The following is a 13392-nucleotide window of genomic DNA, read 5'->3' on the forward strand; positions in this document are numbered from 1 at the left end:
AGGTGGCTCTTGGCACCGAGCTGGGGGTGTCTGGTGGCCCCAGCACCCTTGTGCGGTGGGCCCTTTCCCCTGTCCTGGCTCACCCGCCCCCATCTGGTCACTCACCTGAGGAAGGGCAGGAGAATACGAGGGTGTGTGCACCGGGGGCAGCCGTCCCTATGAAGGCTCCTCGGCTCGCTGTGCTTCTGCAGGAAGGAGGGCTGGGCTGAGCTGACTTTTAGGCAGGAGGGGAATTCCCCAAGATGGAGGAGCTGCCACCAGGCAGCCCCGCAAGGCCCAGCTGAGGCCCCATCCTGCCCCCTAGCAGAGCACAGGGCCCTTCTTTGTCAGCCTCCACCTGTCACTTCCCAGACTGGCTGTCCCATGCTGTGAATTCCAGAGAGTTGGAGGGTGGATCTGGGGAAGAGCTGGAAGCCTGACGCTTCCTCAGCTAGACTGGGAAGAGGCACTGGAGCAGGGGCTGGGGTAACCTGGCCTGGCCTCCCTGGGTTCTCCTGAAGATCTCCATTTCCTCCTTCACCTAACGTGGGGGATTCCAGTGCTCAGGCCCCTGAGGAAGCTGCCAGGTGCTCTGCCCACATCATCCCACCCTGTTCCTATCCCATCGGTTTCCATTTACTCTCTGAGGCTTCTCCATTCACAGTGAAGGAGAGGACTGTTCCTTGCTTGGTGCATGCCGGGTCACATTTGCCTTAGAAACCTGCAGTCCAAGGAGTTCTGCACTGACCAGCTGGAGATCCTGAACAAGTCACCTGGTCATCCTGAGCCCCAGTGAGCCCCGCTGTAAAATGGGGTTAATAAGTCCTGCCTTGCCTGTCTCCTGCCATTTAATGGTAATTAAAATAAAATGATGGGCCGGCACAGTGGCCCATACCTATTAATCTCAGCACTGTGTGAGGCCCGAGGCAGGCTTGAGCCCAGGAATTTGAGACCAGCCTGTGCAACATGGCAAAATCACTGTCTCTACAAAAAAAACAAAAAATAGCTGGGTGTGGTGGCACTTGCCTGTAGTCCCAGCTACTTGGGAGGGTGAGGTGGGAGAATTGCTTGAGCCCAGGAGGTTGAGGCTGCAGTGAGCCATGATCACACCACTGCACGCCAGCCCAGGCAACAGAGTGAGACCCTGTCTCAAAAATAATAATAGATTTAAAAATAAAATGATAGTTTGTAGACATCCTTTGTAAACTACTGACTGCTTTACAAACATAAAGTCTGTGTTCCCTATCCCCTGAAAAGATGCCCGGGGAGGTGATAAAGAGGGCCATTTGGATGAGCTAGCCTTTCTTCATCATTCCTGGTTCCAGAGTTTCCTCATCCTACGGTAACATCTATGGACCACTGAGGATACAGGAGTGGACAAATCAGACCCGCTTCCTGCCCTCTCAGAGCTCCCAGACTCGGAAGAGCCATATGGGGCTATTTAAATATAAATTAAGTAGAATTAAACTAAACTCAAATAGAATTAGCAGTTCAATTCATCAGTAGCACAAGCTGCATTTCAAATGTTCAACAGCCACCGTACCTACTACATCAGACTACACGCATATACAAGACTTCCATTATCATAGAAAGTTCTATTGAATAGCACTGCTCTGGAGGCCATAGGTAAATGAACAGGCTATTGCAATAAAGTACAGGAAAGATATGTTTTGGCAGGAGAAATGCAGGGGGCTCTGGGAGCCTAGACAAAGAGTGTCTGGTCAGGATATGGGGATCTGGGAAGTCTTCCTGGAGGAAGTGACACCTAAACTGAGACCTGAAAGTAGCCAAGAAAGAAGATAAGGAAGGGTGTTCTGCCCAAAGGGAATAGACTATATAAAGAGAAGAGAGAATATATTCCATGAACCATTCACTCCAAGTAGACTAAGGGGTGTGAGGCAGATGGGGGAAGTGACAGAGGTAGACCTAGAGAAATAAACAGGTCTAGGTCTCAAGGGGCCACAAGCAGCCTTTGCAGAAGGAGGGGGAGATAAGAGGTATGGGTGGAGAAGGGTCCACTGAATCCCATCCAACTGCATCTGTGCCCTTCCATCAGGATTACATAGGGATGCTAGAAAGACCTCCTAGCCCATTGGCCTCACTTTACAGATAAGGAAGTGGAGGCCAGAGAGGGGAAATACATTTCCAAGTGAGTTAATAGAGGGATTTCCTGACTCCTAGTCCAGTGCTCTTTCCCACACCATACTCAGTCCCTCAGTGGCACTTCCACTTTTCAAGGGCTCGATTGCCACATGTGGCAAGCAGCTACCATGCCAGACTGCACAGATATTTCCATCATTACAGAAGTGCAGTTGGATGAATGACACTGGCCCTTGAGCTAGACCAAGGGCAAAAAGATGATATGTTTTCCTGTACACAGACCCTTTTCTCTGCAGGGGGTGAAAATATGTGTGGCTCAGCCCTACTATTCTTGGATTGCAGTTTTCTCCCTATACACAATATTTTCACTTTAGAGTCCACAATAATCACAGATTCTCTATGAATTCACAGAGCCTGGCTTAGACCAATTCCTGCCCATAGAATCTTAGATGGCAAAGGGACCTTGAAGGGCTAAGGAGGTTCAAGGAGCTGGAGCAACATGAGCTGGAATTTCCAGTTAGAACACTTGGCTGGCACATCCTGTGGGAGAATGGCTGTGAGCTCTCCCTGCTGAAATGCTGAGAGTAATCAATCAGTTTCTCTCACCTACTCTCTTACCTCTTCCCCCTTCCAGCCATGGAGTCCCTGAAATTGCCTTCCCTGTTCAGGCCATGGGATAGACACCAAGGAAGAAGAGGCCCTTGGACTGGGAATCAGTAGAGCGGATTTTGAGTCCTGGCTCTGCTATGTGGCCCTAGGCAAGTCTCTTTCTTTCTTTGGTCCTCAGCTTCTCCTTCTATAATATAAAAATTTAGACTAGATGACCACTAAGAGACCTTTCATTCTGACACTTTAAGGAAGTCCAAAAGTTCAGAGGAAGGAGAAATCAGGATGAATAAAGGTGAATGTTAAGTAAGGCCTTAGAAACCTGCAGCCCAAGGAGTTCTGCATGGACCAGCTGGAGATCCTGAACAAGTCACCTGGTCATCCCGAGCCCCAGTGATCCCTGCTGTAAAATGGGATTACATTTTACAGCAGGGATCACTGGGGCTCAGGATGGTAATGAGCCCCAAATGGTCAAACTCCTTTGACCAGGAGTTCTCAAGTCTGACTGCATATTTAAATCACCTAGGAAATAAAAACAGTAATCACTGACATTTAAGCTTATCATGTGCCAGGCACAGCACTCAGTGCTCTTAAGTGAATTATTTCATGCGTCTCTCTGAAGAACTGTATAAGACTGGTACTGCTATTCCACAAAAGTAAAAATGAGGCTCTTAGTGGGTTAAGCCAACTTCTAATAAATGGCACAAGTAGAATCCAAACCCAAGAGATGTCTCCAGTGTGGAGGAGATGAGACCTATACTGGATCTTAAAAGAGGGCAAAATTTGGATATACACAAGGAAACTGCCACAGGACCACTCTTTTGATACTTAACTATCCAGCCCTACCTCACCCAGTCTGACATCTCTGGTCTTTCTGCTGTTGTTGTGGGGACATAGTTGGGCCAGTCTCACGATAGCTATTTGATACTTATTTAGGGAATGAATGAATTTGACCCTGTGGGTTTCCCAGTTCACCAACTCTGTTGAAAGCTCCTCAAGGATAGAAACTCTTCCTGCCATTAGGACCTAGCCCAGGATTTGGCAGATTTCTGGACCCCATCACAGAGCTAAGAAATCAGACTCTCTAATGAGGGGATCCCTAAAGGCAGCACTTTAATTAAACTCCTTGATACTCAATAGAATTTGAGAAGCCGAAACTCTCTGAGCTGGATCTTCCAACTCCAAAGTGAGAATTATCTGCTCACATACAGGCAGCCAAGTAGAACTCATTGTCAGGAACCTGTGGTAGATACTGAGGATGCGTTTACTTCCCTGAGTCCCCCAAGCATCAAATCTATGACTTTTACAAAGTCCCACTCAAGCCAATGAAGTTACCTTCGTATCTGAACTTTGAGGACAGGCAGCTAGAAGAGGTCATAGAATCATAGTTTTTCAGGTATCTACTGGCTCAATAGCCTACCCAGAGCCAGCACATCCTCCCCATTGGCAGGTGGTCAGCCAGGTTTTGCTACCATACTTCTAATGACGGGGAGCTCACTACCTTACAGGTAGTTCATTGCATTGTCAGTCAGCTCTTATATAAAGCTCAGATCTGCCTTCCTCTCCTTTGGGTGGGTGCCTATCAATGGCTGACAAATTCTTTCAAGGCCCTTCATGGTGATCTAGCCTCTACTTACCATCCTTTTCCACTCCAACCGCCCCTTAGGGTTCCTCAAATGTGCCAGCTCCTTTCTGCTTCTTTTTGCTTCCTTGCACGTGCCTCAGCCCCTGGCTGCAGCACCCTCCCCTCCACTGTGCCTTTCACGTGGCCAATGCCTACTTATTTTCTCTGTCTCAGCTTAAGTGTGCCTCTTCTGGGAAGTTTCCCTGACCTTCCACATTCCTGCACTCCCCTCCAGACCACAGCAGTCCCCTTGTTCTGCACTTTCAAGCCCTCCCTTTCTCTCTCTGCAACTAGTTGTAATAAAATGATTATTGGTGTGGTTAATTTAGCGTCTGATTAGAGAAATGGTTTTCAGCCAGGGATGATTTTGGCCCCCACAAGACAACTGGCAATATCCGGAGACATTTTTGGTTGTCACAACTGAGTAAGGGGTGTACTCCTGGCATTAAGTGGGCAGAAGGCAGGGATGCTGCTAAGCAGCCTACTGTGCACAGGACAGATCTCCACAACAAAAAATTATCCAAACCAACACATCAATAGTGTTCTCAACATGTCCATAGAAAAAAACTTGTGCTGGAGTACAAGCCCCATGCGGGCAGGAACTATTTCTTCAATTGTCACAATTTCACCAGTGCCTGGCAAACAGCGAGCAATTCATGAATGTTTGTGGAGGGAAGGAGAGAAGGAGAAGGAAGTGGGTCATAGAATAAAATGCTAGAACCCCATTGAGTGGGGCTGATGTGTACAATGTCCCTGAGGTTGGGAGGAGTAGAGAACTGGGGAGACACGCGTAAAGAGAGCTGAGATGGGCAGACAGACCTCAGGAGCCTTGAACACTGGGCTTAACAATGTTGCCTCCATTCTATAAGCAATGGGGTGGCAGAGGGGCATGGGAGTCTTTCTTTCCACTAATATTAATAACATATTTTTGTGGCCAAAAATTATCTGATCAAACTGGCACCTCAGGAAGAGATCTGGGAACAGTGAGAATTCTGTCTTGAGAAAGGAGATTTGACTTGCTAGTGACAGAGGCTGGTCTTAATCCACAAATATCCCTCCTTATTTTACTGATGCGCATTGGGCAACCCTGGTTGCAACCACTGTCTTAAGAGCTGGCAAGACTGTGAGTGAAGGGACAGGTCTCAAACTTTGAGGCCACAGGCACCTGCTTGATGCCAGGTCCGCTGCCCTTACTGACTCACCGTGTGACCTCATCAGTACTTCCTCTCTCCATCCCTCACCTTCCTCAACTGTTAAAAGGGAGTCAATTCTTCTCACCCATTTATAACACTGAGCACAGCTGTGTGCACAAAAGGGCATCTATTAGGATAATTTCATAGAGAATATTATAGGCCAGGGGTTTGTTAACTTTAGTGTCCTTTGACCAGGGGTTCTCAAGTCTGACTGCATATTTAAATCACCTGGAGAGCGTTCTTTTTTTTTTTTTCCCCTTGAGATGGAGTTTCGTTCTTGTTACCCAGGCTGGAGTGCGATGGCGCAATCTCGGCACGCGCCACCATGCCCAGCTAATTTTTTTTTTTTTTTTTTTTTTTTGTATTTTTAGTAGAGACGGGGTTTCACCATGTTGACCAGGATGGTCTCAATCTCTTGACGTCGTGATCCACCCGCCTCGGCCTCCCAAAGTGCTGGGATTACAGGCGTGAGCCACCATGCCTGGCACCTGGTTTGCGTTCTAAAAACACAAACCCCCCAGGCCATGCCCCAGATTAATTCAATCAGAATCTCCAGGACTGTGGCCTGGGCATGAGTATTGATAAAGCTCCCCAGGTGATTTTTGAGGTGCAAAGTTGTGACCACTGCCCTAGAAGCTGCCTTTTTTTTTTTCTTTTTTGAGACAAGGCTACCCTTTTAACAGCTGGTTCTGATGCAGGTGATCCCAGGACCTTACTGTCCTTGAGTCACTGTGCTCTCCCAAGTTGTTGCTTCCTTTTTGTATCAGAAAGGTGACTTTTCAATACCAGGACTAGAGATTGCGGGGACAACAAATCTCAGAATGTGGGGCCGGGCGCGGTGGTTCACGCCTGTAATCCCAGCACTTTGGGAGGCCGAGGGGGGTGGATCACGAGGTCAAGAGATCGAGAACATCCTGGTCAACATGGTGAAACCCCGTCTCTACTAAAAATACAAAAAATTAGCTGGGCATGGTGGCGCGTGCCTGTAATCCCAGCTACTCGGGAGGCTGAGGCAGGAGAATTGCCTGAACCCAGGAGGCGGAGGTTGCGGTGAGCCGAGATGGCGCCATTGCACTCCAGCCTGGGTAACAAGAGCGAAACTCCGTCTCAAAAAAAAAAAAAAAAAAAAAAAAAATCTCAGAATGTGAAGAGAATTCCTCTTTTGGGGGGTCACAGAACATTATACATGGTGGATGTGAAAAGAAAAGTTAAAAGTCAAGCTAATTAACTAAGTGGAGAGGAGGTATGTGTAATTCTGTTAGCATTTGAAAAATGGGATTCAGGGAGGCATTTTGCAAAATTGTGCTTTCCAAGGAAACTGATACAGGGTGGTATGTTGCAAGATTCTTGTCAAAGGAAGGGGATCCAAGTACAAATGTTGCAACACTGTGCTGCCAAAGGAAGTGGAAGCTAGGGAAGTGGCTTCTTAGTCTCTCAGATCTGGAACAAAGCTGAAAGATTATCTTGACGAATCTCACTGTACAGAAGGGGAAACTAAGACTCAGAGAAGAAAAGGCTCGTGCCCAGGGCCAGGCAGGGAGTTACTGATGAGTTCAAATTCCAGTCCAGGTTTCCTAACCACCACCTACCTGCTGCCGCTTCCTCTTCTCCTTGAGTATCTATCACCTCACTGTTTCGCTCTGGGTCCCTAGCCCAGCCTCCACATCCCCACCCTCTGGACAGCGCCCAAGGTCAAAGGATGAGCCTAAATCTGTGTACCGGGATCTAAGCCTGCCAGATGACAGGGGCGAAAGTCAGCGGTGGCAGTGGCAAGCCGGAGAGGAAGAAGCAGTGTCTGATGATGTGGCCCGACCTCAGAAAGGAAGCCCGGTTGGTCACCAGGGGGAATTTCCCCGGGTGAGGTCTCACATCTATGCAAATATTGCACTGCAGTTAACCTGGACCCTAGGATGGGAGAGAGAAAAGAGGAGAGAGGACACTGGGAAAGACAGAGAGAAGGGCAGGTAATAAGACCTGAACACCCCCAGGGTACCAGGTACTGTGCTAGGCTCCTCACGCACTTAATCTCATTTTGTCCCTAAAGTATCTTCCAATGTAGGAAAATTGAGAGTCTGAGGCCCAGTGAGAGAGTGCATTGCTCAAGCAAAATCAGCACATTCCAACCCCAACGGGAGATCGGGCTTCAGGGAGAGGCGATGATGGTGATGTTAGATTTGGCACTGCTGCTGCTGCTGACAAAGGTGACAGTAATGAGGCTTGAGTCCACAGTCTAGCAAGGTTTCATTTTAGGTTTCCATCTCACTCACCAGGGGAGTTTTATCCTGGGAACAGCCGAAACAGCAGGAAGGTAGTGACCCTGACTCAAGGGCAAATCCCAGCACTCTGGTTTTTCAAGGCCTTGTAGGGGCAAGGGATGTGGGAGCTGACACTATTAACCCCTTCACCACCAGTTTCAGGAACACTCCTGGAAAAGGGAATAGAATGGGATCCATGCTTTTGAAGGAGAATCACTCTCTGCTACCTCTTTAAATTTCCCTCGCTATGCACCTCACCATTTCCAGAAAGCCTTCCCTGGGGACTTTACTCCTTTCCCAAGGCTTGATCCCATTTACTGCCTGGTTCTCCAGGAAGCTGGTCTTGTCTCCCAGAGCAGGACGCCAAGTAGGATCAGAGCTCAAGTCAGGGCTGTTGGGCTCAAAGCCTGTCCTCTACATGGCCTGGTTGGTTACTGTCCTGATGGGCTTACTAAAGAACACGCAGACTCCTGATTTCTGGAGTGTGGGGGTACAGTAAGGCTGTGCGCTAAGAAAAGTGTGAGTATGCACACGCCCCACTGTGTGTGAAGAACAAGTTAGGATATATATGCCAGGTGTTTCCCATGTGGACAGCGCACGTGCGCGCGTGCACACACACACACACACACACACACACACACCCCGTTTGTATGTTTGGTTGTTACCAGCAAATTAAAAAAGTATATTATTTTCTCTATGTGGTCAACAATGTGTGTCTCTGTATGTGTTACCAGCAGAATAACTTACACTCCTTAGTATTAGCAGCAATGTGTTTCTCATTCTAGTGTGTGCCCTGTGGGTATGGCTGGCAGTGATTGTGTGTGTGACAAGCAGTATTTATGGACCTTGAGTGGATAGAAGGCACATGGGAAAGTGGGGTATGGAATGTCAATTTCCCACCCTCCCTGCTTTCCTTTCAGGCCCTCCCAGGAGGGGTTCTGCATGCAGCTGGCAGCAACACAGGCAGACGGTGGTAGCTGGGAGGAAGGGGTGGGACCATCCCACAGAAGAAAATGCATGTTCTGGAAATTTTAACAGCTGGGTCTGTGTGTATGGTGGCGGTGGGGGAGGGGGGTCATTCCCAGACAGCTCTGGTTTAGGGTTTTGTCAGTCCCTACCTGGCTGAAGAAGGGCAGTGGGACAGCCTACACCAGGGACCTCTGTCCCCATGTCCTTCTCTGGGTTCTTAGGGAATGGCACCTGGCTTCATATTTGCCTCCTCCCCACTCAGTCCCCATGGCACTTTAGGGCCCTTTTCCCTGTTTTCTCACTCCCCAGTGTCCTTCTGTTTTCTCCAGCTCTGCTTCCTCTGTGCTGGCTTGTGTCCTCATCCCTCCACACCTAAGGACCCCAGCTGCTGGTCCTGTCTCCTCCACACTGGTCCCTGGGGATGTCTTTTCTAAAGGACATCTCTAATAATATACTCCCCCTCCCTAGCACATTCAGCCAGTGCCTGGAGGATAAAGTCCACACTCTTCAGCCTGGACTCAGTGACCTTCCCAGAGGGTGTCCTCACACAGCAGGTGATGGGCCCCAGCACTCCCATGGACCTCTCCTTTCCCAGTTCTGTGCCTTTGCTTCAGTCATTGGCTCTGCCTGGAACCCCCTCCCTCCTTCAGTAGTTTCTAATGTGAGAACTTCTTTAGCCATCTCTTGAGGTGCTCCCAAATGTCCCCTTCTCCGAGGAGCCTTTGTTAGTCCTCCCTGTGGTTAAGTCATTGCCTCTGTACTCAGTATCCCTTGCTTGGTTGAAAGTTTTCCTTTTCTTTTTTTTTTGAGATGGAGTTTCGCTCTTGTTGTCCAGGCTGGAGTGCAGTAGTATGATCTTAGCGCAGTGCAACGTCTGCCTGCCGGGTTCAAGCAACTCTCCTGTCTCAGCCTCCCAAGTAGCTGGGATTACAGATGCCTGCCACCACACTCAGCTAATTTTTGTTGTTGTATTTTTTTTTTTAAAGATGGGTTTTCACCATGTTGGTCAGGCTGGTCTTGAACTCCCGACCTCAGGTGAGCCGCATGCCTTGGCCTCCCAGAGTGCTGAGATTACAGGTGTGAGCCACCGTGCCCAGCCTGTTTTTGTATTTTTAGTAGAGATGGAGTTTCACCATGTTGGCCAGGCTGGTCTGGAACTCTTGACCTCTGGTGACCCATCTGCCTCAGCCTCCCAAAGTGCTGGGAATATAGGCGCAGCCACTGAACCTGATCTGGTTGAGATTTTTCTAATAATCTTTCCCCACTTAGCTCTCTGAGGGTAGCAGGTATAGCGTAGAGCATCAGACTCCCCCCTCTGACCCTGATTACTCTTCTCTAAAATAGAATTCTGCCTGTTATTGATAATAAAGAGCTGATATACGTACTGAGTCCTTCCTATATTCTAGACAGTGTGCTCAGAAATAAACATGCATTGCCAATAAAGACAGGTCAAGTTACTTATTTACTTCTATTAATAGTAGTGGATGGGATTTGAACCCAGGCCTGCCTGCCTCCACAGACCTAACCACTGAGCAGAGCGCTCAGTTATGTAACTACAATTTCCCACTCACCTCACTCCAACCCTAAAGTGGGGAAATCTCCTGTAGGAAGCCCGAGTTCTGGTGGGAATGGGGAAGCATGTTAGAGCGCTGATTTACCACTTCTGGGTTCTGAAATTCAGGTTGGGCAACCTGACACTTCTCCCTCCCAGCTCAGTCTGACTTCCTCATCAATAGGTGAAGGAGGAAGTGTCAGCAGAGAGCAGAGCCTGGAATCAGGACAGCTGGGTTCTAGCCTTACATCTAGCCCTTATTAATACCGTGGTCACAATCCTGTCCTCTGGGCCTCAGTTACCAAACTTGTGAAACGAGAGGGTTGGTTGGAGCCATCTCTAAGACCATTTCCAGTGAATCAATTCATGATGTACTGCCTATGTCTTCAGGCAATTTGTTTCACCACTTGGAGGCCAAATTTCCTCATTGGTAAAGGGTGATCACCCCTGCAAAGGAAATAATGGCCATGGAGGCAAAGCTTCTCAAGTGGGATTATTCTGGTGGCGACTTATTGCTTGCAGCTGTGCTGAGGCACCATGAATCTAGGGAATTTTTTTTTTTTTTTTGAGACAGGATGTCCCTTGGTAGTCAAGGCTGGAGTGCAGTAGAGCAGTCATGGCTCACTGCGACCTCTGCCTCCTGGACTCAAGCGATCCTCCCACCTTAGCCTCTTGAGACGGCAGGCAAGCACCACTACCTCCAGCAAAAATTTTTCCTAATTTTTTGTAGAGATGGGGTTTTGCCATATTGCCCAGGCTGGTCTTAAACTGTGGTCAAGCAATTTGCCCACCTTGGCCTCCCAAAGTGCTGGGATTACAGGCATGAGCCACTGCACCTGGCCATAGGGAAATGTTAAATAGCCAGCACTTCCCACACCACTGCCACTGGCAGGAGGTTGAGTGGCAATTCCCAAACAGCTGCTCTCTGCTCAGGTTAAAAGGGCACCCCCCTCCCAATGGGCAACTTCCTTTGGATGTGTCCTAGTGGCCCCAAAGACCAAGATTGGCCCATCCCAGTCCACAGCTTGTGAACAGTTTGCCCTAGGAAAATGCAAGGCTCAAGGCAGGAAGGGGAGAAGTGAGGAGCTACAGACTATTGAGGCCCACCTCCGTGGGTGATGACAATGGGAGGAGAAAACACAGGGTGCTCCTAAAAGCACTGGCCCTGGCCGGGACTGCAGTCAGGTTCTGGCTGCCGCTATCTTGCTATGTACCCTGGGCCAGTTGCTTCCTCTCTGTGGAAGTGGCAGTTGTTTCATCTGCAAGTGAGAGAGGGAGGTGAGAATTTCTGAGGGCCCCTTCCACCCTTAGAACATCACAGCCATCCTCCCTTTTTCCCACTTTGAGACAGCAGTGGTTTGGGCTTCTGCTTTCTCTTTCCTTTTAGTTTAAAATTAGCCCCCACTTCTCCCGATTGAACTTTGGCTCAAGAAGCAATCTCCAATGTCATTTTGGAGAGAGCTGAGCAGGAGGGACACTGAGTGGATGCTCCTTAAGCAGCAGAACCTTGATGGTCTGTATCTTTTATTTTTATTTTTTTAAACAGAGTCTTGTTCTGTTGCCCAGGCTGGAGAGCAGTGGCATGGTCTTGGCTCACTGCAACCTCCGCCTCCCAGGTTCAAGCAATTCCCTTGCCTCAGCCTCCCCAGTAGCTGGGACTACAGGCATGCACCACTACGCCCAGCTAATTTTTTTTTTTTTTTGTAATTCAGTAGAGACGGGGTTTCACCATGTTGGCTAGGATGGTCTTGATCTCCTGACCTTGTGATCCACCTGCCTTAGCCTCCCAAAGGGCTGGGATTACAGGCGTGAGCCACGGCACCCAGCCATTGGTTTGTATCTTTTGCACCTAGCATGTGGCATGGAACATAGGAGGTGCTCATTCAGTGCAAACTGCATGCATGCATGAATGGGGTGCTGTGGTTCAGAACAGCAGCTACTCTCCTCCTCTGCTACAACTCCAAGAAAATAATGTGGTTTGTTCAGCAGGCACCTGGGTCTTAGTAGGACTGTTGCAAAAGGCTCCCAACTGGCACCCTGCCTTCCTACCTTTGTCCTCGGTGCACAGGCAGACACACACCTTCCCCACCCAAGAACTCCAAAGGCTCCTCCTAGGTTATCAGAGAAAATCCTGACATTCAAAGTCCTCCTTAATAGGAAACACACTCTCATTTCTCATCTTGTCTACCTTACTTCACAAACTCTTAGGGTTTCCTTTCTGCTACTGATCCATCCCAGAACACAACTACCTTAACTAAAAATTAAGTGGAAAATGCATGTTGAGGTGTTAGGACAGCATCTGGTACACAGCGAGTGCCCGATTGTAGCTGTCCTCATTCCTAGTTTCTAGGCCTCCTCTTCTGTGTTCCCCTCAGCCCCATGAGCTCTCCTCACTTCTATTCCCTGATTCCACTCTTCCTTCCTTTCTGCCCCAAGCCCATTTCCGTTAGCATATATTTTAAGGCACCTTTTTGGAGGGTTCAAATGCCTTTGTGATCTGCAGCTGACTAACTTCTTGAAATCAAAGTCATAAAGCATCATAGGCTCCACCTCTCAGCCCCTACAACTGAGCCTGGTTCAGGGCAGGTAGTGACAGCTGACTCTGAGCCAGGCAGGCACCCTGCAGAGCACTTCCACGGGTTACCTCCTTTTACTCTCACAAGGCTACAGGATAGGTGGAATTGGAATGAGGAGCCCTTTTACAGAGAAGGAAACTGAAGCTCCTGTTCTCAGAGTCAATTAGTTACAAAGGTCTTACTCCAAAACTTGGAAGCATTTTGTTAATTTATCTTTCAGTAACAGTTCAATTTACTTAGGCAAATACCCAAAAAGCTCTCAGCTGGCCCTCAAGGCATTTGAGTTCATAGCCCAGAAGAAAGGAAGTAAAGACATGATAAGGTAACTTTTCTTAGTTTCAGACTCCTTATGTCAGAGATTAAGAGAGCTCTTCAAGGGCTGGGCGCGGTGGCTCACACCTGTAATCCCAGCACTTTGGGAGGCCGAGGCGGGTGGATCACGAGGTCAAGAGATCAAGACTATCCTGGTCAACATGGTGAAACCCCGTCTCTACTAAAAATACAAAAAATTAGCTGGGCATGGTGGCGTGTGCCTGTA

The 13392-nt window shown here is 48.6% G+C and overlaps 1 protein-coding gene across 2 annotated transcripts in view; it reads right to left on the reverse strand.

Annotated features, from left to right (window-relative positions):
* TNIP1 (TNFAIP3 interacting protein 1) overlaps positions 1–188 on the reverse strand; it is a 58523-nt gene extending 58335 nt beyond the window's left edge. For both annotated transcript variants that reach the window (XM_012444740.2, XM_012443355.2), the window contains exon 1: positions 106–188. The gene's annotated coding sequence lies outside the window, so the exon portion shown is untranslated. The remainder of the gene's footprint in view (positions 1–105) is intronic.
* Between the last annotated feature and the right edge of the window lie 13204 nt (positions 189–13392).

The sequence above is a fragment of the Aotus nancymaae genome, unplaced genomic scaffold, assembly GCF_030222135.1.
Source record: "Aotus nancymaae isolate 86718 unplaced genomic scaffold, 86718_ANA_hifiasm-v0.15.2.pri h1tg000064l_1, whole genome shotgun sequence".
Classification (NCBI taxonomy): Eukaryota; Metazoa; Chordata; class Mammalia; order Primates; family Aotidae; genus Aotus; species Aotus nancymaae.